At 42.0% G+C, this 27,648-nt stretch overlaps 1 non-coding gene across 1 annotated transcript; it reads left to right on the forward strand.

The window, feature by feature from the left end:
* Positions 1 to 14,091: 14,091 nt before the first annotated feature.
* On the forward strand, positions 14,092 to 14,237 carry LOC129079709 (U4 spliceosomal RNA). The gene has a single exon (XR_008530074.1). It is a non-coding gene; the product is annotated as a U4 spliceosomal RNA (small nuclear RNA).
* The last annotated feature ends 13,411 nt before the right edge of the window (positions 14,238 to 27,648 follow it).

Below are 27,648 nucleotides of genomic sequence, written 5' to 3' on the forward strand. Positions count from 1 at the left end.
AGAAGGCAGAAGGAACTCAGAAGCTGCACAGATGGAAGGCTACAGCTGTCACTTGCACTTGTCTGGTAGACCAGGTGGGATCTGTATTAGACCTGCTGACCTGGTAAGAAATAGGATAATGTGGGACAAATGTGGGACCACAATGTGGCAAGGGGACCCTTGCATGGGAGTGAATGGAGCCCTGAGGGCTGGCTCCGGTGTCCACCAGTGCCGAGGCCTGAGCACTTGCGGCCTGGCTGGTCCTGACTCCCAGGTTGACTGCGCTGACCAATGCACAGGAGCATGCCCCTGTGAAGACCCAGGGGCAGCGAGGAGCTCAGCCCCCTCGCTCGTGTCCTGTCTCACATGCATCCTCTGCACTGCTTGTTTGCTTTCCCTACTCAACCAATAAAACCCATCCAAGTCATCGTTCTCCGCAATCTTTGTACCCACTCACAATGTCACAATTTGGCCTGAGTCAACTAGATAATGCAGGTCTGTATGAAATAGTAAGAGACTGGGAGCAACCAATTAGTCTTCTATTGATGGGCATTCAGGTTTCTTCAATTAGTCTTCCATTGATGGCACTGGGTTGCTTCCGGTCTCTAGTGATTACAGAGCTGCATTGCATAGCTCTGTAAGTATGTCTTTTTACGTTTTTGCCACTGCATCCCTGTGATAGATTTCTAGAAGTGGGATTGCTGCATCACTGCACACCTATCAGAAAGACTAAAATTAAAAGAAAAAAATGACAATACCAAATGCCGATGAGAATGTAGAGCAACTGGAACTCCCATACATTACTAGTGGAAAAGCAAAATAGTACAGCTATTTTGAAAACAGTTTGGCAGTCCCTTATAATGTTTAACATATATTTACAGTATGACCCAGCCATCTCTTTCCTACATATTTCTATAAGAAAAATGAAAACTTATATTCACATGTTGTCTGTACCTGAACATTTATAAAGGCTTAATTAATAATTGCCAATAATTGGAAACAACTCAAGGGTCCTTCCTCTGATGGAGTAATTGTGATACATTTCTACAACTGAATACCACCCAGCAATGAAAAAGAACAAACTTCCAGTACACTACAATATGGATGAATTTCAAATGCATTATTTTAAGAGAAAGAAGCCAGATTTAAAAAGCTACACACTCCCTAATTCCATTTATATGACATTCTGCAAAAGGAGATCCTGTAGGGACAGAGAACACAGCAGTGATTGCCAGGGGCTGAGAAGAGGGGATGGTTTTACTCCTAAGGGGCAGCATGAAGAGATTTCTTAAGGTGATGGAACTATTGTATATCTTGACTGTGATGGTAATTACACTGCCACGTGTGTTTGTTGAAAAAGAGTGACTTTTTATATGTAAATTATACCTCAATAAACCTGACTTCTGAAAAAAAAAAAAAGATAAATGCACAGGTACTTCTGCTAATTAGTGCCAAAATTCCCCCACTGGTAGGATGATTCATGGCTCCCACATTTATCTAGATCCTAATTCCTGGATGTTACTTTATATGGCAGAAAGGAACTCACAGATGTGATTAAGTTAAGAATCTTGAGAAGGACAATATTCTGGATCACCCAGGCAAACCCTAAATACAATCATAACCATCCTCATAATAGGGAAGCAGAGGGAGATTTTACCATGGAAGAGAAGGCCATAAGAAGACAGAGCAGAGAGAGTTTTGAAGATAGTACATTGCTGGTATTGAAGGTGGAGGAAAGAGCTATGTGCTAAGGAATGCAAGGAATGAAGCTCTAGAAGGTGGAAAAGGCAAATAAACAGAATCTCCCCTGGAACCTCCAAAGGGAGCGCCAGCCCTGCCAATGTCCTGAACTTTAACAGAAAAATTTCTGTTGTTTTAAGTGACCAAGTTCGTGGTAATTAGTAACAACTGGAAACCAATACACCCTCCATAGGGGCTGTACTACTTTTGCAGTCCCACCAAAAGTATAGGTAGGGAATGAGGAAAGTTTTCCCCGGAAGCCTCAGAGCAGACATGTCCTCGTATCTCACTGGCCAGAATTGTGTCACATGGCCATTCATAATCAAGCTTCCTCCTACCAGGGGTGTCTAACCTTTTGGCGCCTCTGGGCCACACTGGAAAAAGACTTGTTTTGGGCCACACATTAAATACATCGCGACATGTATTCACACACACAAAAAAATTTCATCATGTTTTAAGTAAATTTACAATGTTGTGTTGGGCCACATTCATAGCCGTCCTGGGCTGCATGCTGCCTGTGGGCCACAGGTTGGACACCCCTGTACCCAGCACTTGGCCTAAGGCTGCATCATTCTCTCCTGACCCTCACAGCTGCCTGATCCTGACCCATATGAGGGTTCTGCCCCCAAGGAAGGAGAGGGGCATAGCTTTGGGTTGGCCGCCAGTGACACCTATCTCAAAAATAATTTGCAAAAGAAGAAATCCCTCAGTTCAATATACATTTTATACGAGTTAAAAACTCCTGGGCTAGACTCTCTGAAGGGCCACGAGCTGCATTGTAGCCTCCCAGGCCAGAGCTTTCCTTGTTCAGCCCCATCTGGCTCTGCCCAACTCTCTTCCCCTTTTTCCAGAGGAGGCAGGGTCCCACTGAGCTGTGACTATGAGTCACCAAGGTTAAATAAGGCTCTGTGAGCACACTGGCCAGACTTCCATAAAAATGTCCCACTTGCAATACTGACTACAGTCCTATTAAGGGAATCTTTTCTCTTTTCTCCCTGTTTTAGCTTCTCTGACATATTATCCTAGAATTTCAGAGCTGCAAAGGCCCTTAGAGGTAGTAATAAAAATAATACTAATCATATTAACATATAATAACTATTGTTATTATGGTTATTACAACAGCTCCATTTATTGAGCATTTACTATGTTGCAGGCACTTTGCATGTATTATTGCATTTAATCCTCAAGTCTTTTTCTTGTTAGAATCAGCCTGTCTGATAGACTTTGAAACCCAGGAAAAGAAAAGATGAATTGTCCTGGGTAAATGCTGGCATCAGGGTTCAAACTGAGGTCTGTAAAGACTCCAAACTTTTTATTCTCAAATTCCATTAAGTCCCTAACCTTTCATTCTACAGATGAGAAATGATAACTCGGGGTGGGGTTGGGGGGTGGAGCAGAGGCAGTGCTGGGAGGCATAAGCATCTTGCTCAGTTCACGTGACCAGTGAGCGGCCAAACAAACGACTGCCCCTCTAATGCACCAAGCAGCTCACATTAGCTTTTCTCTCTCCTTGGAAGGGATCAAATAGTTACAAATCACATGTAACTGAGTTTAATAAGAGAAAAGGTGGATGCCTTTTTGCAAAATGAGAGCAATGAAAACATTTTTCATTGTGATTATCTAATTTATCTGGCATCGTTGGGGGAGTTTTACAAAAGTTACAGCACAAAGAGTGCCTTACAATTTAGAAAGTGCTTTCAAATACTTTCTCTCATGTGATTCTGCTTCAGCTCTGTGAAGCAGGAAAACAATTATTCCACTCCCTGGGTGAGGAAACTAAGGCATGAAAAGATTACATTACTTGCCTAAGGTCTCACAGATCATTAAGTGGCAGAGACAGAGTCAAAACCTAGGCTCCGTCCCTTGGAAGGAAGCTTGGAAGGAAGCTTTTTGGCTATCAGGGCCAGACCGCCAAGGATAGGCACTTTACCTATGTATTTTAGACCTATATTTTCAAGTTAAAAAATTTAATTAAGATTTTGATTGAGGTGATTTTTTTTACTGAGATTTTTGCACTAATAAATTAATTTATGGAGAAATGACATTTTTAAAAAAATATATTTTATCGATTGTTATTATAGTTGTCCCAATATTTCCCTCTTTGCCCCCATTTGCCTAGTATATGGCTCCCTTCCCTACAGCAATCCCCCCATTAGTTCATGTCCATGGTTCATGAATATAAGTTCTTTGGCTTCTCCATTTCCTATACTATTCTTAACATCCCCATGTCTAGTTTGTACCTACCAATCATGCTTTGTAATCCCTGTACCTTTTTCCCCCATTTACCTCCTTCCCTCTCCAAGCTGATAACCCTCCAAATGATCTACATACCTATCATTCTATTCCTGTACTGATTGTTTGCTTAGGGTTTTGTTGTTGTTTTCTTTTTAGATTCAGTTGTTGATAGTTGTGAATTTGTTGCCTTTTTAATGTTCATAATTTTGATCTTCTTTTTCTTAAATAAGTCCCTTAAATATTTCATGTATTAATGGCTTGGTGATGATTAACTCCTTTAGCTTTACCTTGTCTGGGAAGCACTGTGTCCTTCCATTCTAAATGATAGTTTTGCTGGATAGAGTATCTAGGTTATAGGTCCTTGTTTTTAATCACTTTGAACACTTTTTTAAAAGATTTTATTTATTTATAGAGAGAGGGGAAGGGAGGGAGAAAGAGAGGGAGAGAAATATCAATGTGTGGTTGTCTTTCGCATGCCCCTACCAGGGACCTGGCCCACAACCCAGGCAGGCATGTGCCCTGACTAGGAATTAAACTAGCTACCCTTTGTTTTGCAGGCCAGCACTCAGTCCACTGAGCCATACCAGCCAGGGCTACTTTGAATACTTCTTGCCAGTCCCTTCTTGCCTGAAAAGTTTCTTTTGAGAAATCAGCTAATAGTCTTATGGGTACTCCTTTGGAGGTAACCCTCTGCTTTTCTCTTGCTTCTTTTAAGATTCTCTCTTTACCTTTAATCTTTGGCATTTTAAATATGATATGTCTTGGGGTGTTCCTATTTGGGTCCAACTTCTTTGGGCCTCTCTGTACTTCCTACACTTGTATGTCTATTTCTTTTGTCAAATTAAGGAAGTTTTCTTTCATTATTTTTTCAAATGAGTTTTCAGTTTCTTGCTCTTCCTCTTCTGGCATCTCTATGATTTGGAAGTTGGCACATTTGGAGATGTCTCAGAGTCTTCTTATTTTCTCCTCGGTTTTTTGTTTGTTTGTTTGTTTTGAATTCTTGTTTCTTCTTTCTGTTCCAATTGAATGTTCATTTCTTCCTTATGTTCCAAACCGTTGATCTGAATCCCAGCTTCCTTGCATTCACTGTTGGTTTCCTGTAGATTTTTCTTTATTTCACTTAGTGTAACCTTCATTTCTTCCTTTATGTTGTTGCTGTACTGAGTTCTTAGGGCATCCTGATCACCAGTGTTTTGAACTCTGCTTCTGATAGATTGGCTATCTCCATTTCATTTAGTTCTTTTTCTGAGGTTTTGTTCTCTTCTTTCATTTGGGCCATATTTCTTTGTCTCCTCAATTTGACAGCTTCCCTGTGTTTATTTCTGTGTATTAGGTAGAGCTGCTTTAATTCCCTGGTACCTATAAATTGCGTGGGGCAGAGCCTTAGGTAATCAATAGGTGGGCCAACCCACTTTACTGGTTTGTGGCTCTGTGTTGGGGGAGGACTCGGAGAGGGGACTGTGCTGCTGCCTGGCTTCCGGGGGTTTATCTGGCACTCACCCTGTTTCCAGTCACTTCACCCACTCCCCGTATGTGACTGGCGCCGTTTCAGCTGTTGCCCTGGTGTTGAGCCCAGAGTGAGTAGGTTTGCATACATTTTAAGACCTTGCTGGCCCTTTAAGTGAAGTTTCCTGAAAATCTGGAAGTTTCTTCTGCTGCCCCAACCCCCATTGGTTTTTACAGCCAGAAGTTATGGGGATTTATCTTCCTGGTACTGGAACCCTGGGCTGTGCAGTCTGGCCTGGGGCTGGGATCACTCGCTCCCAAGGTATCCCTCCTGATTTTTATCCATACACATGAATGTGGGACCACCTGTGCCCATTTTGACACCACCTCTCCATGCCACACGGTGTCTCCCCGCCTCTCCACCCCATCTCTGTGTCTCCACCTCTCCTACCTGCCTGGGTGATTGTGGCTTCTTTAACTCTTTGGTTGTTGGACTTCCATACAGTTAGGTTTTCTGACAGTTCTGGGTGTTATTTGTTTTGAGATTTAATTGTAATTCTTTTCTGTGGTTGCACAAAGAGGTAAAGCATGTCTACCTACGCCTCCATCTTGACCGAAAGTCCAGAAATTACATCTTTATATCATGAGTCTTTTCACGCTTCACCCTTTATGCCTCCCAGGAGAATCTGAGACCCTCTGTGTTTTTTTGCTGAGTTTAATCCTTTACAATTTGCCTTGGTTGCTAATTTGAATAACATCTTCAGTTCTGTTATGCTATTTTTCTATTTGATTATATTGCATTATTTTTATTTCCAGTTAGTAACTTGATACTTGGTTGAATATTCCTGTTGCTTCCAAGAGCTTGGTAATTTGTTTCAGGTTTCAGGATAGTATTATACCATCTGAAAATATTTTTAAAAAACAAAACCTGCTCTTCTAATTCCACCATAAGTGCTCTTTCTACCACATGACACTGCATTTTTCCAGTACTCTCCACTTTCCGGATGACTAAATGACTACTTTAAGTGCCAAACTGTTTAGAAATGTAACTGCCTGCGCTGAAAATCTTTCTCAAATTAATTACAATGTGTAGCAAAACAGCTGTGGTTTTATCTGCACAACATCACTCTCCCCATCTTTTGATAGAAGCCCCTCTTTTTTTGGAGGAACTATCCCTCTCACACCCCATGAAGTTCCAGCTAAACTGCCCATTACTTGATCCTATCCACATGCCTCTAAATAGGGACTGATTACACCACAGGCTAACCCAACGAGCTCTTCCAAGAATTTGCATCTTGAGAGAAGGGTAACGTGGCCAGAAGGACTTGGGAGCAGTGTCATCTAGGAGACAGGCCCTAAGGAGATGTCCACGAGTTTTGACCTGGGGATGCCCTGATTTCTGTGTCTCCCAAAGCCTTGTTGTTCAAGTGCTCCTTTAATTCCAGGAGCTACCCAATATCTCTCCCCCTCAATACATTCAGTTTCCTTCTGTTACAAATGATGCAGATATCAGAACCCAAGAGTGGATTGCAGATAACAGACCCTGTTATCAATGGAATAGTATCCCTCCCCAAAGGTATGTTGAAGCCCTAACTCTGAACACCTCCACATGTAGACTTATTTGGAAATATGCTCTTTACAGAGGTAATTAAGTTAAAATGAGGTCATTAAACTGGGCCTTAATCCAATATGTTTAGTGTCCTCAAAAGAAACAAATTCAGACACAGAGACAGACACATCAGAGGGAAGACAATGTGGAAACACATACAGAGAGAAGGACTTGTCAGGTCAGAGATTGGAGTGATGCACCTACAAGCCAAGAAACCCCTAGAAGCAGCCAGAAGCTAGAAAAGACATGGAGAACAGGCCCTTCCCTAGTGGCCCTAGAGAAAGCACAGCCCTGACGATACCTAGATTTCAGAGTTCTGCGCTCCAGAATGGCAGCGACAAACTTCTGCTGTTTTAAGCCACCAAATATGTGGTACTTTGCTATGACAAGCCTAGAAAACTAACAGGTCCTCAAGGAAATATGGACTATTTGGAATAGTGAAATCTCTGAGTCACAAGGCAGTTCCATTTTTAATTTTTTGAGGACACTCCATACTGTTTTCCATAATGGCTACACCAAATCTACATTCCCACCAACACTGCACAAGGGTTCCCTCTTCTCCACATCCTCACCAGCACTTGCTGTTTGTTGATTTATTGGTGAAAACCTTTCTGACAAGTGTGAGGTGATACTTATATTTACTTTTTATTTAGATTTGCTTTCCCTGCCCTTTTTGTCTCTGCCAGCACCATAGCCCATTGCTTTATGGGAAGCTTTCTACCTGGTCATGATATGTCACACAGCATTGACTCCTATTAAGGAACTCACCTCACAGCAAAAGTGGCAATGCCCTAATGCCCACAGGATTCGCTGTCTGCCTAATGGGCCCCCCTGGTGATCCAGGAGCAGCTGGCCTTATAAAACAGCAGGATGTCCTTGAAGAGGCTCACGTTGTCCTCCGGGAGATAACTGCTTGCTCTCCTCTGGAAGTGGCCCATCTGTTTCCCTGGCTCTCTCCCTTTCCAGGACACAGAGGTGGGGTAGGCACTGCTAATAGTTTCCCAGCGGCCTTTTTTACCTAAAGGGGTAGAATTTATAGCTGGGTGTGTGGGCACGCTGAGTTAAGACAACATTTGCCAGCCTTCTTGGTCACTTTGTCAAGGATTTGGAGCATCTCCCTCCCCTCCAGCTCTCAGTTGAATTGACTGGAGGTCTGACACCCACTTCAGCAACTGGGTTTGAGTAATCTTCATTGCTCATTCTTCTATTTTTTTCTTCTCCTCCTCCTTCTCCTCCCCCTCCTCCTCCCCCTCCTCCTTCTTCAAAATAGTGTCCTAAATGAATTACAGCTTCAAAAAGCTTTTCTAATCAGCCTCTTCAATTGAGGATTTGGTTCTGGGCTGGCTGGATCTCTGCTACCTTCACCCAGTGAGTTTGAATGTAGGAGTCCTTGGTAAATAATATCAACCTAAGATGCTCATGAATTATCTCAAGAATTGAAAAGAAGAAAAAAATTGCTGAAGTCCCCTGCTGTGCTCCCGGCTACATGTTTTCCATAGAAGGAATATAATTATGCTGATGAAAGACCCCTTTACCTTTACAGGGCCCTGCAGCTTCGCAGAGCATTTTCGCATCCAGTGCTCCTTTACTCTTCCGAACACTGCAACCTAAAGGAAAGAGGACAGGCATGGAGGTCAGGGACAGCTGGATGGAATCCCTGCTTTGCTACGCTTTGGCTTCAAACTGCCAATTAACCATGTGTTCAAGGAGGGGAAAAGCAACACTCACTCCCGGCTTTTAGCATTAGGACTGTGGATTACTCTGCACACAGTATTGGAGGTATTCATGAAATCCGCTGAATGATGCTATGAAGTTTGCAGGGGAGGGATTCCCAGCTCTTAGTTACAAAAGAGGAAAATGAGGTTCATCAGAATGAGGACGAGAATCATTCAAGGTCACGGAGCTGGATTAGGATCTTCAAAACCCCAATTCATTGCTTTTTCAATCATCTTAATCTTCTGAATAACAGAATTTCCTCAGATTTCAATAATAATAACAGCACTCTTCATAAAGGTAGTTTTCATTTATCAAGCATTTAACATATGTCAGACACTGGAGTAGGTAATGTATATGAATGAATCCTTCCTTCAGATGTAAAAGTCAGGGATTTCACAAGGTCAAGTCACTTGCCCAAAAACACAGACAAGGGCAGAATCTTCTTGGGTCTTAAAGGAAACCCTGTTCTCCCTTAGGCCAAAACCGACACTCTTGTCCCACATTTATTCAATTTATATTTGTCAAGTGTGACAATGGCATCATGATTGTGCAGAAAAGCGTTCTTGTTCTTAAGAGATACCCTTGAAATGTGTTGCTAAGTTTAAAGTTATCTTCCCAACGTTTGCATCTTATTTAGGCAAGCTCGGTGCACAGTCAACCAAGGATTTAGCTGGATCTGGTATCAGCTACACACCATGTCTTGATTAAGCTCCTTTCTGCACTATAGAAACGGTTGGTCTGTCAGTTTAACCACTTTCATAGGGATTTGGAATCAAACTCCCGAGCTTGATCAAGATCTTTAAATATTGTGAGGAGCCAAGCTTCCTTTTTCTCCTCTTCAAGGGCAAATGGTGAGCCTGGAATATCTTGTACCCGAAAGCAAAGGAGTGTTCAAAGTTATTGGAGACACACCAAGGCACACAGGAGCTGGCTCAGAGCACCTCCCACTGTTCAAATTTGGGGCAATTTAAACATCAAAATGAATAATGATGATAAAGGATTGCTATACATTAAATAAATGAAAGAATCCATAGTGCATAGTGATACTCAACCTCCCTCCCCACCCAAAAAAGAGAAAGAATGGAGAGAGCTCGGCTATACAAAAGGTTTTCAGCTTAATAAATGAAGAAGAAATTAGAAAATCACCGTTTGGCAACCATCATGATAAAAACTGATTCATCATCAATAATTTAGCATCATTAATGGACGCGAAAACCATTGGGTGAAAAGTTGTTGGGGAACAGAATATTCATATAAAGTATCTCCCCAGAAATTACTTATTAAAAAGGAAAAGGTGTCTTTACAATGGAGGCCTGGTGGACACCACCCTAACCAAGTTGTGGAAGAAAACAGTTGAGTCCTGTGTGTCTCCTTTACTACTCACACAGAACACCTCCCTTCTGACACTTTTGGTCACCAACTGCGTGGGGCTTTTCCCCATACCAAACAGTTCTCTGCCACACCAGCTGGGTGTCCTATAATTTAACTCAATTCTAACACTATCTACCTGGAGAGAGTGTCAGATTCTCACAAGTTAAGGACAAGATTGCCCTTGCTCCACGTCAGATGCCAAGAGCAAGCCATAGGTCCCTAGGTTAGTCACAACCTCTGTCCAATTTGGCTACAAATTGAGATTCCCATGACCCCCCTCCTCAGGTTTGATTAATTTGCTAGAACAGCTCACAGAACTAAGGGAAAGACTTACCTTTACCAGTTTATTACAAGATATGATCATTGACAAAGATAAGGAGATACTTTGGGCAGGATCTGGGAGGGTCCGCAACTACAAGAGTGTCTGTTCCCATGGCATTGGGGCGTGTCACCCTCCTGTGTGGCTGAGTTCACCAGCCCGGAAGTTGAATCTGTATTTCTGGGATTTTACAGAGGCTTCATCACATGAGCAGGATCATTCATCAACCCCATATTCAGCCCTTCTCCCTATTCAAGAGAATGGGCAGTGGGACTAAAAATTTTGAGCTTCTGATCGAGGCTTGGTGTTTCCAGTGACCAGTCCATACCCAGGAGTCACCCAGGAGCCACCCAGGAACCACCCAGAGTTGTATCATTAGAACAGAACACACTCATATCACCCAGAAAATTACAAGGAATTCAGGAGCCCTGTGCCAGGACCCAGGGTCATAGACTAGATGTTAGGATAGGAGTGGCTCCTAGAGTTCTTATCAGTTAGGAACTTCCAAGGAATTCAGGAGCCTGGGGCAGGGGGTGTGGAGACAAATATATACTTTCTATTATCTCATGCAAATGACCAAATTTAGGTTTGCCAATAATAGGACAAGCTGACAATATGTGATTTCAGATATGATGCACTAGAAAGACAAGGCATCATCTACATAGAATTTTTTGCTAAAAAACGTATAACCTGATTGAATGAGGAGCCATTTGACAAACTCAAGTTGCAAAACATTTTACAAAACAATTGGCCTGGACTCTTTAAAAATGACAATGCCATACGAGACAAAAAAAAAATGGGGGAAATTGTTCCAGGTTAATGGACACTAGAGAGACAGAAATTAAATGCTTCCTATACTGCTGGATGAAAACTAAAAAGCTATAAAAAACACAGGCCAATCAAATAAATTTAAACATGAACTGTTTTTACGTATTATTGTATCAATCTTATATTTACTGAGCGTGACAATAACGTCATGATTGTGTAGAAAAGTGTCTTTGTTCCTAGGAGTTACCTGCTAAAGATTTTAGGAGTAAACAGTCATCATAACAGCAACTTTCAGATGACTGAGGGGGAAAAAAGGTGTGTGTATGTGTTTGTACAGACAGTACACAGAGATAAAGCAACTGTGGCAAAATTAGCAAATCTAGATGAAGGATCTATGGTTGCTTATTGTACTGTTCTTTCAATTTTTCTCATTATCTGAATTTCTTCAACATATAAAGCTGAGGTGAAAATGGAGGCAAAATAATGCCAATCTCCAAAGAGCAATTTAATGAGATAACATTAATAATGAGTCTGACACACAGTAGATGCTCAGTAAAACATAGCTCATAGTGGGTGATAATAGTTACCTAAGATCAAATGAATAAGTTTTTGTAAAGCATCATTTATTATTCATTCAATAAACATACAATCAGCAGCACCTCATATATGCAAGGTCTGTGCCAAAAGCTATGGACAAAGGGGGGAGAAAGATACGTTCTCTTCTTACAGGAAGCTCATAAGAAGATGTATGAGCTGATGATTACAACATAGACAAATGCCAAAAAAGGGATAGTAAGACTTGGCAAAGGAGAGTGACTGATTGCATCAGGTTAAGGCCAAGAACTTGGGGCCAGTTGTCCAATTCCTGTTTGTAGTGGTACAGCAGCCAGCAGGTTGCATCTGAATTTCTGGGTGCACCAACAAAATCCCGGATACACCAGGTCACCTCAGAAGTACTGAGTTTCTACTTCTAGAATGTCTAGACTGAAGCTGGGAGTGACCCCTCTGTGATGCCAGAGCCAGAATTCCTGAGCTGGAAACGCCCTGCCCAGGCTCCAGCCAGCGACCCTCCTTTGGTTTCTCGAGGTTTAACCCTGGTCCATCCTGCTCAGGCCTTACCAGGGCTTCCCTCATCTGTGACCAAGGCTCATTGTCCCCATCCCCCAGATCTCTACCTCAGAGGCCTTTCCAGAACATTCCCAAGGCCTCTGGGGTGTTTTTCCTCAAAGCTCTCCATCAGTTGTAAATAACTTATTGTTGCTAAATTATCTGTGCTGTGTCCAAAGTCCTCATTACGCTGTAAATCCAGGAGGGCAGAGGCTGCCTCATATCTACCTTAGTTTCCCCAGCACCTGCAGGGTGCCCAGCACACACAGCTACGAGATAAAAGTTGCTGAATGAACTGGAGAATCCAGGAAATCTTTGTGGGTTCTCAGAGAAGGGAATGCCATTTTTTTTTAGTCTAATAAGTGGCCCTGTGCCAGGCAGTCTCCATTCACCATCTATTAATTCCTTAAACACATTCTGAGACAGGGGTATCCTCAGCCCCATTTTACAAATGAGAAGATAAGGATTTGAGCTGTTACATATCTTGCCAAAGGACTGATCAATGCCAGCAGTGCCAGAATTCAAATCCTAGGTGGTTTCAAAACCTGGGCTCTTCCTCCTCTGAGGAAAAGTGATTGATTGACACCCTTACAGCGCCCCTCATACCTGCATCTGTGTCTGGCGCTTTTCCACACAACTTTTGGCTGCATCGCTGACAATCAGTCATAAAGACCGTGATGGCAGCCGTAACAACTGTGCCAACATTGATGACAAAGCCTTTGAACAAGCCACATTCACAGCATTATCTTTTATAATCCTATAACTGGTCTAACAGTTGGTGAATGCCTAAGTAATTTCTCATATGTTTTTATTTTGGTATCTTGTATAAATTCTCCTTTTGTCTTTCCAACTCATAGTGGGTTGTTGTTTTGTTTTTGTTTTTGTTTTTTGCCATATATACATTTTATCCAAATTTGTCAAATTTGTTAAACTTTCATGATTTGTTTTATAAATCATAGAATGGACTACGTACTCATGTAGTCCATTTATTTATTTTACACTTTTTAAAATATTTAAGTGTTTGGTCCACTGGTGATGAAGTAGAATTTTTTTTTTTTAAGCGAGCTAGCTGATTCTATCATCTCTAGTGACTGACATTTATTCTGATTGGTTCCCAACCCCTCCGACTGGTATTCAGAATGAAAGCAAGCTGGTGGCAGAGGGCCTCAAGGAAAGACTCCACTTATTCAGAAAGAAGTTAGAACACCCTGAAGAGAGTCCCGGAGCTGCCCCTAACTCACAGAATGGCCTTGGTCAGGTCCCTTCCCCAAATCGGCACTTTGCTCCCAGTTTATAGCTCTACCCTGCGGGGCATGAGGCAAAGCAACCTCTGGCACTGTAATTATCCTCCTAAGAGAGTCCTGAAGAACTCTTGCAGTAAAAAGAAATCTCTTTTTCACCTGCCTCGCAAATATTAAAAACACTGATATTACTCATTGTTGGCAAAGATGTAGGAAAATAAACTTTCCTAAGCTGGCTGCTGATGGGAGTGTATATTGATTCCACTTTTTGAAGGGCAATTTGGTCACACCAATGTAAAATGCACACATTCTTGGAGCCAGCTATTCCACTTCGAGGAATTCAGAGAAGTGGAAAATGATATAAGGATATTCACTGAAATAGTCGTCATAGAAAAAATTGGAAACAACCCAATGTCCATCAATTGAAAGATGATACATAAACAATGACATAAAGCAGTAGTTAGGGCTTTGAATTCTGGCTTCTCCACTTCCTAGCTATGTGGTAATGGGCAAGTTAGTTAACCTCTGTGTGTTTTTTCATCAGTAAAAACGGAATGATAAGCTTTGCGCAGTGGCAGTATCATAGCTAATGAGGTTTATCCGAGGCACGATTATTGCTAATTGAAAAACAGAATGATAATAGGGTCTACCTCATAGTCTCGTTATGAGGATTAAATGGGATAATATTCATCAATTACAACAGTATCTGACACACAGTAAGCAACCCCAAAATAATAGCTATTATAGCCTATATACATTGTGAGAGTGTGTTAAATGTCCTTTTGATGAATGTGGGTGTTATCTTTGGGGGTTATGTGATTCTAGAGGGGCCTGAGTCTTTCACTGTCTTTGACTCAGCTATTTCACAATTCTGCAAACTATAGAAAAATGAGAATAATGCAAATTATTCTTGCCCATAGAAATACAAATTGATTTTGTCCCATAAATGTACAATTTCAGAGATGATTCCAAGCATCAGTTTACTGTGCTAAAGAGAATAATAAAATTTACATCTACTTGAAAATGTATTTCTGCAACCCTGATTGTGCCTATGTATCTGTGTATGTTAGTCAGATTCTCCTTTGAATCAGTTTTAACATATTACTGGTTCCTTCTGCTAAAGACTAACTAGACCTTTAAGAAAACAACAGTCTCCCCAGAGTGTCTATGAGAGGCGCGAGGGCTTATGGATGTTCTCGCACTCTGTGGAATCTGAATCTTGAGAACCCTACAGGCTGGAACCCTACAGGCTAGAACCCTACAGGCTGGAACCGTACAGGCTGGAACTCTACAGACCAGAACCCTTCAGGAAGACCTCTATGTTTATAATAGAGCTCTATGGTTCCAACTTCTTTTTCTCTTCTATAAATACTCCCACCATGTTGGCATGCAGGTCAGAGTGTGTATATGGCTTGCCATGTCTTCATGCTCTGGGTTGCAGCCCTTTCTTTTTCCAGAAAAAAATCCTTTTTGGTGATGAGACATCTAATCAGTAGTATTTTCTGTGAAGGGTCTCCAATGCTCGGCCAAGGAGATTGGCCCAAGAGAAACAGGTATGTTTGAACAAAACTGGCCAGGCCCAAGGTAGGGGTGGCTGGGCTGGAAAAGGGGGCCACTTTTACAATCTCACCCCTACCAGACCTTTCATGGACTGCCTGGGCCAAGCTGCCTGCCAGATAATTGCATTTAAGAGGAAAACTGGCTGCTGATTTTTTTGTTTGTTTGTTTGTTTGATTTGTTTGTTTGCTTTATTTGAGGAAGAAGTATCAGGGGACTTTTGTTATGCAAAGAGAGATGAAACCCTCCTTGAAATGCAGACTATGGGACAATAAGGCAGCCTGAAAGAAAGGCTGCGCCCCTGGTGGGTATGGAGCCCTCAGACCTTAACTGCCTTTTCTTGAAGCCAGAGCTGGGCTGCATCAAGGGGCCTCTCTCAGAGTCCTGCCAGGAACTGAGGAGAGAGGTGGCCCCTCAGGCCTGAAGAGGCCAGACCAGGCAGTAGATCCTGGCATCCTGGCTTAAGTTCCTCCTGGTTACAATTCCCCAGCCTGGAGGCCCCTCACAATTTTTACCTTTTTAATGAATGAACCAAACTATTGCTGACTTTATATTTTTCTGTAAATCTACTCACTTTTTAACAACTTAAATATATTTTTATAGAGCATTTATATGGCTATCTCAATGGGAAACTAACGTTGTTTCCATAAAAATAAATATAAGGAAAACCAAACAATGTCATTAAACTCGAGCTACATTCTGTTGCCTGTTCTTTCTTTGTTAGAAAGGGAGATTGGCACATATTAGAGAACTTTCCAAAGGGTATTAGAAACAACCCGAGGCTTTCTTTGATTTAATCAGAAGGAATGGAAGATAACTGAAAAAAAGAATACTATCTCACTGTGTGGTTCAGTTACTTTAATGCTTTTGTGTGAAACAGCTTAAATGAGCTGTGGTTCCACCACTGATACTAGCCAAGCTTTGAGCCTTGCTCTCCCATGTGTTAGCTGAGTTACCTTGGAAAAGATTCCTCAACCTCTTTGAGCTTCTGAGTTCTCCCCTGCTAAATGGATAAGTTGACAGAGCCTAACCCCTAGGCTTCTCTGACAGGTAATAACGATGAGGATGAGGATGATAATGATGCTAATGTTGCCAGCGGAAATCAGGCTCTTTTAGGGACTGGGAGGAAAGCATATCAAAGACCCGTGCACGGGAGATTGTGATATGGCAAGGTTTACTTGGGTAGAAGTCTGTCCCTGGATTTCCAATTTCCCATCTCCCTCCATCCCGCCATGGCAAAAGTCCAACCATGTCTTCAGGAAGGCCAAAACAAAGGCCAAACTCCAGAGTTTCTGCTTCATATTAAAGCTTAGTGCTTGGGAGCCCGCACTGCCTGTGGTGGGCACCAGTAGCTGCTAGACCCACATGGCCACGTACTCCTGGAACAGCGAGCACTCCCTGGGGATTATATATCTCAGGCTTGGAAAAGACCAGAAGCTTTTTCAAAATAGCTAATTAACTTCGCAAGCTTTTGCGGGCTTTGGATAGGTCCACACCTCCTAGTTAGACCGACAGGCCTCTAAGCTCAAGCACTTCCACCTGGGCCCCCCAACAATCCAGTACTGAAGGGAGGAAGGGAGGAGTGTTAATTCCCTTGGTGGAGCAATGCTATGATTCCCTGAGGTGTGAAGCTGCAGCAGCCCAGTGAGGGAAACAGGCTTATGCTTCCCAGTTTATTAAACTAAACGTCTAATTCCCTTTGCTCCTCCTCCTTATTAATAATTAGGTGACTACCTGTCGTAACACTATAAGGAAGGCTGTGGTAAAATCCCTTAAGCTGAACCATCTGGTATTGGGTGTTCTTTTGGAGAACTGAGAGAAGACTCTGGGCCTTTGCTTGACTGGATAAAGAGGAACAGAGAGAGCAGCAGCAGACAGACCAGTAGAAGAGCTGCTTGGACAATAAATGTTAGCTTCCCTCAGGGTGGATTTGTGGAAAATGGAAGCATTCCCCAGATTCTCAGAAATATCAAAGAAGTAAAACTGAATAAAGATGTTGGACTTCCTGTTGACAATACTGGTTTGAATATTATAGTAAAAAGTGTTAAATAAAAATTCAACTGAGTAAATTTAAAGATCTACATGACTCTATTCAAGGATTCGTGAGTCGAACAGCATCCCATTTAGCAAATAGAAAGGAGCTCCAAAGAGCTGCAGAAAAAGTAGTGTTTTTACAGGCAGAAAGAGGGTGGGAAAAGGAAATCATAAACAAAAGAAAAGATTATTTCAGGCAAGATAAAAGGGGTCTATCAGATGAATTACCTCACTAGTGCTCATGAGGAAATTCCAAACTGACCAGTTAAAATTATATTTCTGGGGGAGGTTGAAACTACAATTAGGTTAGGTATTAAATCTTAGTTTGGTGATGTGGACTTAGCACAAGTGACTCCATTTAGGCCTGTTGTCTCCTTTTAAAGAAGGATAACCTCTAAGTGACAATTTGAGGACTGGAGGAGATGAGTATTATAGTTATTGCCCTCCATTTTTCATACAAGAAAAGTGAGGCTCATTCTTTTCAATATTTAAACAAATGTTCTGAACATGCTTAGCTGTAGCCAAACTCTTTGTCTGAGCAGAGGATGGGCAAATATATACATTAAAAAACAATAAAAAAGATGAGGAGGAGGATTTTCAAGACAGTATGGACAATATAATCTTATGTATGTCAAAGAAAAAACCATCAAAGTTATATCTTTATGCATGTGCTCCCATATCTGCAAAGGATTAGAAATAGATCTTGTGGCAGTATTAATAGCTGGGTGGAGTGGGATGGGGAGAAAAGGACTTTAGCTTTACCTGTCTTGTTTGAGGTAATAATAATAACAAATTTCTATATCCTTTATTAAAAAATTTTTAAGAAATGACTGTTATGGACTAAATAGTACCACCCCAAAATTCCTATGTTGAAGTCCTACTCCCAGTACCTCAGAATGTGACTGTATATGGAGACAGAATCTTTAAAGAGGTAATTCAGCTAAAATGAGGTCATTAGGATGGGCCCCACTCTCATATGACTGGTGTCCTTAGAAGAAGAAGAAATGTAGAAATGTAGGACACACACTGAGAGAAGACCACGTGCAAACATCCGTCTATAAGCCAAGGAGAGAGTCTTCAGAGGAAACCAAACCTGTAATACTTTGATCTCAGACTTCTAGTCTCCAGAACTATGAGAAAATAAATTTCTGTTGGTTAAGCTACCCCGTCTGTGACATTTGTTATGGCAGTTCTTAAAAGAAAAAAAAAAAAATCAATGACACTTGTTAAAGATGGCGAGGCAGACTTGATTCAGGACCACAGTGATGGGTATAGGGACTACAAGGGGATTTTACAATGGGGGAGAAAGATCAGGCTCAACTCCAAATACAGCACGGGCAGTGGGAGTTACAGCCAGGGTGCAGGGTGGGGTCAGTGGATGGAAAATTACTAAAAGGAAACATCAAGGGTAAGAGGGAGCTCTTGCTAAATTGACCTAATAGGGTTTTGCTGAGGACAGACATCACTTGAGAAATGGGAGAGGATGAAGAATCTGATTAGATATTGAAGGTGATCAGATATCAAGGGTCAGGGTTTTGGGTTAAACTGACTTAGCAGAGTTCTTGCCAAAACTAGTTTTTTCAAGGAAGTGCATAGATATGGCTAGAAGAAGATTCAAGGAGTGGACTAACGTTTGCTCAAGCAAAGAATCTTTGTCATAGTCCTGGTAAACACAATGACTTAAGGTAAAGCTCCTCACTTCCAGGAGCTCCTAGCCTGTGAGAGAAGCAGTGAATGGTACAACCTCACTGTGATACCCAGAAAACCACAAGTGTTGCAAAATGCAGACACGAGGTACTTGTGGAGCCTGGAGTGGGAGGCACTATGATGCCTGTCAGGGTTCATAGAGGAAGTGGCTTTTGAGCTGGGCCTGGAGTGGGCAGCAGAGAAAATGGGGCGGGGGGGGGCGGGTTGTTGGGGGTGGAGAGTGGAGGAGATGGGGACTGTTTCTCAAGAAAACACGTAAGCCTGGCAGCGAGAATCTGTTTCGGGCCAGGTTAAGACAGGGGACCTACACCTGAGCACAGGCTCCACAAGGGGATGGGGGAGGGGCAACAAATGTAGCTAGAAGTATTTTTTGTCAACTATTGCTACCAGCTATGGCCATCATGGAGGGAGTCACATTATCATCTTTGCTATGTGGAGAGGTCACCCTGACTGTCCATGAAGCCAGGGTTAAAAAGTGATGGCCTGAGTGCCTTTGAGGTCCACAGAAATGTTTTTGTTTGACTCGCCATGTTATTTTTTTTTTTAAATTAAGTGAATGTTACAACATTGAATTATAAAATTCAATCATAATAAATTATAAAATTAATTTAAATAATTTAATAATTAAGAGTCAGAATTTATATTATTTATAATATATTAATGTTTATGTAATTAAGAAAATCAATATAATATACTTTATATGTAAATAAAAATAGTAATAAGTTGAAAGAGCTCATTAAATTTTAAATATTTTAAAAAACCTTTTCACAAGTGTTATGAGTTGACATGTATTCCTCCCCCACCACCCAAGAAATGTTGAAGTCCTAAGTCTTGGTACCTGTGAATTCAATCTTATTTGGAAATAGGGTCTTCTCAGAAGGAACTATGATGTAAATTAAGATGAGGTCATAATAGAGTATGATAGACCCTTAATCCTATATCACTAATCTCTTGCCCTGGCCAGGTGGCTCAGTTGATTGGCGTATCGTCCCATGCACCAAAAAAAGGTTTCGGATTCAATCACCAGTCAGGGTGCATGTGGGAGGCAACCAATCAATGTTTCTCACATCAATGTTTCTCTTTCTCTCTCTCAAATCAATGACCATATCCTTGGGTGAGGATTTAAAAAACTCCTATATCACTAATGTCCTTATAAGAAGAGAAGGGATACGAACACACAAGGGGAGAATGCCATATGGCTGGTGACAGAGGCAGAGATTGCAGTGATGCAGCTGTAAGCCAAGGAACACAGGTTGACAGCCACCATCAGAAGCTAGAGGAGGCAAGGAAGTTTCTCCCCACCCTTAGAGGGCACGGGGCCCTGCCAACACCTTAATTTCAGATTTCTAACTTCCAGAGCCATACGGGAATTTATTTTTGTTGTTTTGAGCTATCTAGTCTGTGGCACTTCATTACACAGCAGCTGCTGGAGACTAGCACATGGAACCTGTATGCCCTCCCACTGACAATTGGCTGGAGCCGAGCAATGGGGCCCCTTGGAGGTGGATCTCCAGCCACATGGAATTGCTCATTCTTCCCAAGGTGCAGACTCTGTAGCAATAGTCCAGGCAAAAAAAGATGTGAGATCTCAACTGTGGCAGTAGCAAAGACAGGGGGAGGGAGGTGATGGAAGATTGTGAAGAGCTTTGTTTTTAGAAATATTCTTTACCTCATAGAAGGGGATAAAGCAACATTTATCATTATATATTGTATTTTATATCATTATCATGAGCAAAGTTCTATGCTCAGGTTGTGCCATTTAATTCTTCCATAACGATATGTAAATCCCCACTCCACAGAGGAGAACACTGAGGCTCTGAAACGTTACAGGACCTACATTATAAGAGCTAATCTCCTCCTGGCCTTCTAGGTGTCAGGCACTGAGCTGAGCACTTTATGTACGAGCTCATTGAATCCTCACAATACCCTCTGATGTAGGTACTGTTATTATCCCCAATTACCACCCCCACCCGCACTGAGATGAGGAAACTGAGGCACAAGAGGTCAGTAACTTGATCCAGTTAATCACTGCTGAATCCAGATGATAAATACAGTAATCTGTTTTTGTTTAGATGCAAAGTCCTTGCTCTAAGAGAAAGCACATGCTTGCTGGTTAGAAGTCTATTTTTTATCTTTTCATTCATTCACTGATGAATGCTGTTATGTTTTATGCATTTCTGAAGAAGACAGCTGGGTGTAGCAGAGAGAGCATTAGGTTCAAGTGCTCTGAGACTTGGGCTATGGCCTAGTCTGGGCTTCAGTGTCCCCATCTGCGAAATGCGAGGGCTCTACTGGATGATCTTGAATGACCCTTCTTGCACCCAGAGTCTATAATTCCATGAGTCCCCAGCTGTGGGAAAAAGTTACCAATTAATACAACGGCTCAAAATGCTAACTCATGTGCTAATGTCTCAACAAATGACAGAGCTAGAATTTTAATCCAAGTCCACCTGACTCCAAAAGTGTCTCTACTTCCTTCTGGGTTGGGAAAAGAGAGAAACTTAAAAAAGAGACTGAGGAAATACTGCTGCGGAACCAGATGTACATGAGCAACACAAGTGAGACCAATGACCAGTGGCCAGAACTTCTGGCTGTGGAGGTGGCCTGGCGTGGGCCAGTTACGCCCTCTTGTGGAGCACATCTGAAATGCTCTGCTCTGTCAGCTCTTTCATTTTGAGACAGAGGGATTGGGTCGGGGGGATCAGGGGATGGGGGAGCCGGGAGCAGGAAGTGGTTTTCTCAATAGTTGTGAAAACCATTGACCCCAGCTATTGTCAGTTCTCAGTGAAGCCCAGCTACTCTACATTCATTCATTGATGAAACGCGCTAATTTCTTCTATTTTCACATCTTGTACCAGGTATATATAAAGCAGTGAACCCAACAGAAATGACACCTTTTCCTCCTTAGCTCAGGGTGGAGAATGTCAGACATTAAACATGTAGAACCCAGAATAAATATAAGGCAGAAAAGAATTCTTTCTTCACACTACTTTTGTTCCTTAGCTTTCTCTTCAGTATCTGGAGAGGAAAAGGATCTTTGGCAAGACCAAAGATGAGTGATACAGACTTTTTCTTAAGCATAGTAATTTGTTAAAATTATGTCTCTCTGCTCTCAAAAGTTGCATTTGTCTCACAGGTACGGTGTCCTAGGGATTCTAAAATATTTAATTCCTCATCTGTACTGAGGCACCACAAGGAAGGACATAGCCCCTGAAGTGGAACAGAATTTCGCCACCCCAAAATATGCCTTTTGGGGAATATTGATTATTTTAAGCTGGTTATTTTTTAAAGATTTTATTTATTTAAGAGAGAGGGGAAGGGAGGGAGAAAGAGAGAAACACCAGTGTGTGAGAGATACTTCAATCAGTTGCCTCTCACACACCCCCAACTAGGGACCTGGCCTGCAACCCGGGCAGGTGTTCTGACTGGGAATAGATCACACAAACTTTCTGTTCGAGGGTGGCTGCTTAATCCACTGAGCCACACCAGCCACAGCTAAACTGGTTATTTCTGAGAAGGAAAAGACTCAGGAAAGGCCTTTGACTTTTCCCTAATAGCCTAAAAGAACTGAGAAAGAAGACCTGCCCAAAGAAGAAATCTATCATCATAGAGAACTACAGTTTAATATGAACTAAGTGTGATTGATAGACAGGGAGAAACCTAGTAAGAACCCTTTTATCCAAGTTCTCTGTGGGTCCCATCAATTACCAAACATTGGCTTTCATCTCCATGTGAATTGCCTTCCTCCCTTTTGAAGTCTAAAACCACAATCCCCTTTCTCCTTAGCTCAAGATGGCATATAAACCTCAACTGCCTCATTTGTCCTGGGACCCTATATTCTTATGGAATACCTCATAAGTACACAAGTAATTAAATTTGGTTATTTTATCCTGTTAAGCTGTCTCATGCCAATTTGATTATTAGACCACCCAGAAGAACTCAGAGGGAAAATTCTCTCCTCCCTCCCCACCCCTCTCTCCTCAGAGAAGCCAGGAAACAATGTTCAAAATCAACCTTGACGGCTGCAGGGGCCTCCTCCAGAAGGTAGGTGACACGTGGCATAGAGAGCAGGGGTGAAAATGAGCGGCAGGGGGTTCAGTGGAAAGAGATATTATATATATTCCTAATCTTCCCAACAATCCAATAAACTCAGGGCCACCATACCTATTTTATAGATGAGGTGCCCATTGACCCTTCCTATCTGCCAGTATAAGGACTGAGGAGAAAAACAGGAATGGGGTACTAAGGGGCTCCAGTGGGCAGGAGAGTGCTATGTGATTGGGGGGCATTAAGAGGGGGTTCAGGGAGAAGAGAACCTCCCTGGCGGACTCAGAGCCCCTTCATATGAGAAACATCAGACTGGATTGCTCCCTGAGATCACGTAACCTTTCCACATTACAGACCAGAAAAGCCAGGCCCAGAGAGTGAAAGCGACCTACCCAAGGTCACACAACTGATTTCAGCTGATTTAAGTCAAGCCCTCATTCTCAATTCAATACATTATTTACTCCACTTCCATCCCATCCTCATCTTCAATTAATTAGCAACCTTTATACATGGAAGCATTTATTTGAAATATCAGGCTACCAAAACGTCATCACCAACTTACACAGTGACAAACAAGTATGTATAGTGTAGGCCAAATCACTCAAGGTTTGAAGACACTGTAAGACTTATTTTAAACATTAGTCTTTCTATTTAGAACATTTTTTTCTTTTTCTTTTTAAATTAGCAGTTGCAACCCCAAAGCAGATGGCCCTGCGTTTGAGTCTTAACTTTACCACTCTTCTAGCTTTGTGACCTTGAACAAACAAATTGACCTCTCCGTTCTCACATTGGTGAAATGGAATTAATAACATTCCCTATCTTGTAGTGTAATTGTGAATACTAGGTGAAGTGCTCAACATGGCACTGGGTTATGTGCTAATAAGCTCAACAAACCCTTTCTATGTGCAGAGAGAGGGAGAAGTACTCTATAAAAAGCTTTATTATCTTTTCTCATAAAATCATACTAGTAATGAGACCCCCTCATGGGAGTGTAATACTTTACAGTTTATGAACCATATTTGTACCTGTGGGCTCATCTGAATTCTTACCCCTTCTCTGTGAGGTTTACAGGGCAAGTACTGCGATCTCCACTTCACAGAGTATAAAGCTGAGGCTCAGAGAAGGCTCAGGGCCTGTCAGCTAACAAACAGCTCTCCGTGGCTGGCCGGCCCTCTGGAACTGAGTGTGTCTGGATGAAGAGGGAGCCCACTGTGATTGATTGGATTACTCTTCACCTGTGTTCACCTCCCTAGAAGAGGAGAATTCTGTTCTCCAGCTCTGTCAGCCTGAGGCTGTAACACCTGCTTTGGCCAATGCAATATGAGTGCAAGTGATGTGTCACGTTAAAACAGAAGTTTGAAGACCCTGTATGTTGTTTACCATGTCTCTTTTCCTTCTGCCACAAAATCTGAATTTTCCACAAAGAGAGGAGTGCTCCACCAGCTTGGGTCCTGGAGTAAAGATGATGTGGAATAGGGATGCAGCTGACCCACAATGGGTATAGGGGTGAGCAGGAAGTAAACCTTTGTGGTTGTATGCCACTGAGATTTTTGGGTTATTTGTTGACACAGCAAAATCTAGCTTCTTCTAACTCATGTATCTATAAAGGCAATACTTCTCCAGGAAACAGGGAGTAGTGATGTCAGATGCTGGATAAATATTGTCTGGTCTCTGGTTGTGTGTGCGTGTGTTTGGGTGGCACGCTGGGTATGGGAAAGGGAAGGCCCAGCCCAGTTTACCCTGGACTGACTTCCAGCCCATCTTTCAAACCGGCCAAGCCTGCATGGGCCTGTTTCCCATTCTTCCCCTCTGCTTCTGCTCTTTCCAACTGTTTTTATTATTCTGCAGAAACCCTTCTGATCTCTGTTGAATTCCATGATAGCAGATAAAGGTGTGTCCCCCCCCCCCCCCCCCCACCTTTCCTAATTCATATGGAGAAACTACTTCAGGGGCTATTGATTGGTTCTCAGAATAATCACAGCTACTGTTTCCAGAGGGCTTATTTACTACCAGGCACTCTGCTATGGGCTTTTCATGCTTTACCTCATTTTCTCTTCACAACTACCTGAGGAATTAGACACTACCATTTCCTCATTTTAGAGGCAACGAAATGAAGAATTAGAGAGTTTACAGGACTTATCAAAAACTATAGAGCTACTAAGAGGCAGGGCTGGGACTCAAATCCAACTATAATATTGGGTAATTTCTGACTTGGCAACTTAGGTCCTTCTTATGTCTGCGGCCTGTATGATAGTTGTTTTCTCTGCTATTTCTAAGCCTCACTCTGTTCACCATGGATAGAAGAGGGGAATCCCTTCTTCCTAGTTCTTGTTTCAATGAGGAAGTTGTTTTGTTTTTTTTTCTCCTAGCACATTCTGGGTAGAGGAAGGACTGGTCCGCTGAGTAAATTTGAGAATGCTTGGTCATTCTAAAAAAACCTCTTCCTCAACCTGGTTTATATCAGTATTACAGCTGATCTTTTGGTCTCCATTTGCTTTTGTTTTATTCCTCAACTTGCTCAGAACTCAGGCAAGGCACATGGGATGTCAGTTACTAAGAGTGCCCAGAGGGCCCAAAATGGGCTTCTGAGGAAATTACACTGGTGGGAAAGCTTCGTGGCCTACTGCTGCTTTCCGTCCTTGCTTTGGTAGCTACAGAGTGTAACTCTAGCTTTCCTAGGCTTTAAGCTCTTTTTTTTTTTAACAATTTTTAAAAGACTTTATTTATTTATGTATAGAGAGAGGGGAAGGGAGAAAGAGAGGGAGAGAAACATCAATGAGTGATTGCCTCTCACACACCACCAACGGGGGGGCCCAGCCCACAACCTAGACATGTGCCCTGACTGGGACTCGAACTGGTGACCTTTCAGTTTGCAGGCCGGCACTCAATCCCCTGAGCCAAGTCAGCCAGGGCTGCCCATCCACCCTTAAGCAAAGAAGGGAGGTATGGTAGAAATGGCTAGTTGTTTCTCAATATCCATTCCTTCCTTCCTCTATTAATGTAATCATCCCCAGGATAAAGACTAAATTCCCCAGCCTCCCTTGCAGATAGCCAGGGCCACCACTCATCCACTTTGTCTTTATTTAAAAAAAAAAATGTTTATTAATTTTAGAGAGAGAGAAAGGGGGAGAGGGAGAGAGAGAGAGACATCAATGTGAGATAGAAACATCTATTGGTTGCTTCCCACACACACCCCGACCAGGGATTGAACCTGCAACCTAGGTATGTGCCCTGACTGAGAATCAAACCCTCAACCTTATGGTGTATGGGATGATGCTCCAACCAACTGAGTCACAGCAGCCAGAGCCATCAACTTCTTGTTCTCCTTTGTGCTGGCTGCAATGGGACATGATGATGGCAGCTGGAGTAAGGATTTTCAACCATTAGATAGAATCTATCTATTTAGGTGGCAATACAGCAACAAAAAAAGTAGCTTAAAAACTGCCACCTTCAAGTACCATATCAGCTCTTGACCACCTATCCAGACTTCTATGTGAGAGAGGAATAAACTTCTTTCTTGTGAAACCCATTATCATTATCGTAGTTACAGCATCTGAACCCATATATCTTAACTAACTCAAGTAGGGACCCAAGAATTTGCTTTCCAATTTGGGGGAGGGGTGTAGGGCTCTGGTAGAAGCCTAACTGTGCGCCTGATTGTACGAGGGAATCAGTGAATGGGGAAGAATAAAATAACTGGGCATTTGCTGAATGCTCAGACTATTCCAGATACTGTCACTGATACTTTCCATTACACTTTCTCAGTTGATCTAGACAATTCTTTAGGGGTAGATCTATTATCCCATTACGTAGGTGAGGCTCAAAGAAACTAAGTGATTTGACTAAGGTTACATACCTAATAAAAATGTATGGTAGAAATGGAGGTAAGGTCTGTGTGCTCTCAAAGCCATATTCTTTCCTCTATAGCAAACCATTCATTCATTGTCCCCTCCCACCAAATATAATACAATACAGCACAATAAAACCTTGTCCCTGTTGAGAGACAATCCTCCTTGGGTCTCGTGTTTCCGCACATGTTGAGAGCAGAGGCTCTGTCATTTGTCCTAGGCTATCTTTTCAATGATATTTGCAGAACAAAAGTCTTCAACAATAATTTCCCTCCAGAGGAAAGGACAGAAATGCTTACTCTTCAATATAAAAGATTTGGTTTCCCTAAGCTCAGGGTTCTTCTCCCCTGTTCAGATATCCAGGAAATAATGCAAATATGCTGCTGCTTATGCTATATGCAGTACTGTAAAAACAAAGTCTTTTGTCTCTGACCCAGGAAATCCCATGTCTTCTGACTGTAACCATGAAACTGCATTAGGCTAAGTTGTTAGCTTGCAAATAGGGCAAGTTCTCAATTCTTGATAACACCTGCCATGTTTGTTGCCATGGTGAGAGTCACCATGTTTCATACAGTGCGTCACATCACATATGCTCTTAATTTACATTATTTCAACTGAATGTACAAGGTCAATAAACCAATAGAGAAAATTTAAATACTGCCCTGTCCTCCCTTATTCTAAGTAAGTGCATGGCTTGGAGTAAGCATGTGATGAAAGTGTTAAATCTGATATTTTCTTACTGGATCTTAGTTTTCATGTGGATTTCATGATGTGGTTATCTTGTCACACTGAGTATATTCTATAGTTCAAAAATGCCTATTTTTTCAGATAACATGGCTTCTAAATCTAAACGACTTCTTCTGGTGGTCAAAGAGACGGCTATCAGATTAAATACCAAAGGGAAACTCAAGAGAAAATAAATCA

Source organism: Pteronotus mesoamericanus, unplaced genomic scaffold (genome assembly GCF_021234165.1).
Source record: "Pteronotus mesoamericanus isolate MK-2021 breed Mesoamerican mustached bat unplaced genomic scaffold, CSHL_Meso_final contig_78, whole genome shotgun sequence".
NCBI classification, from domain to species: domain Eukaryota; kingdom Metazoa; phylum Chordata; class Mammalia; order Chiroptera; family Mormoopidae; genus Pteronotus; species Pteronotus mesoamericanus.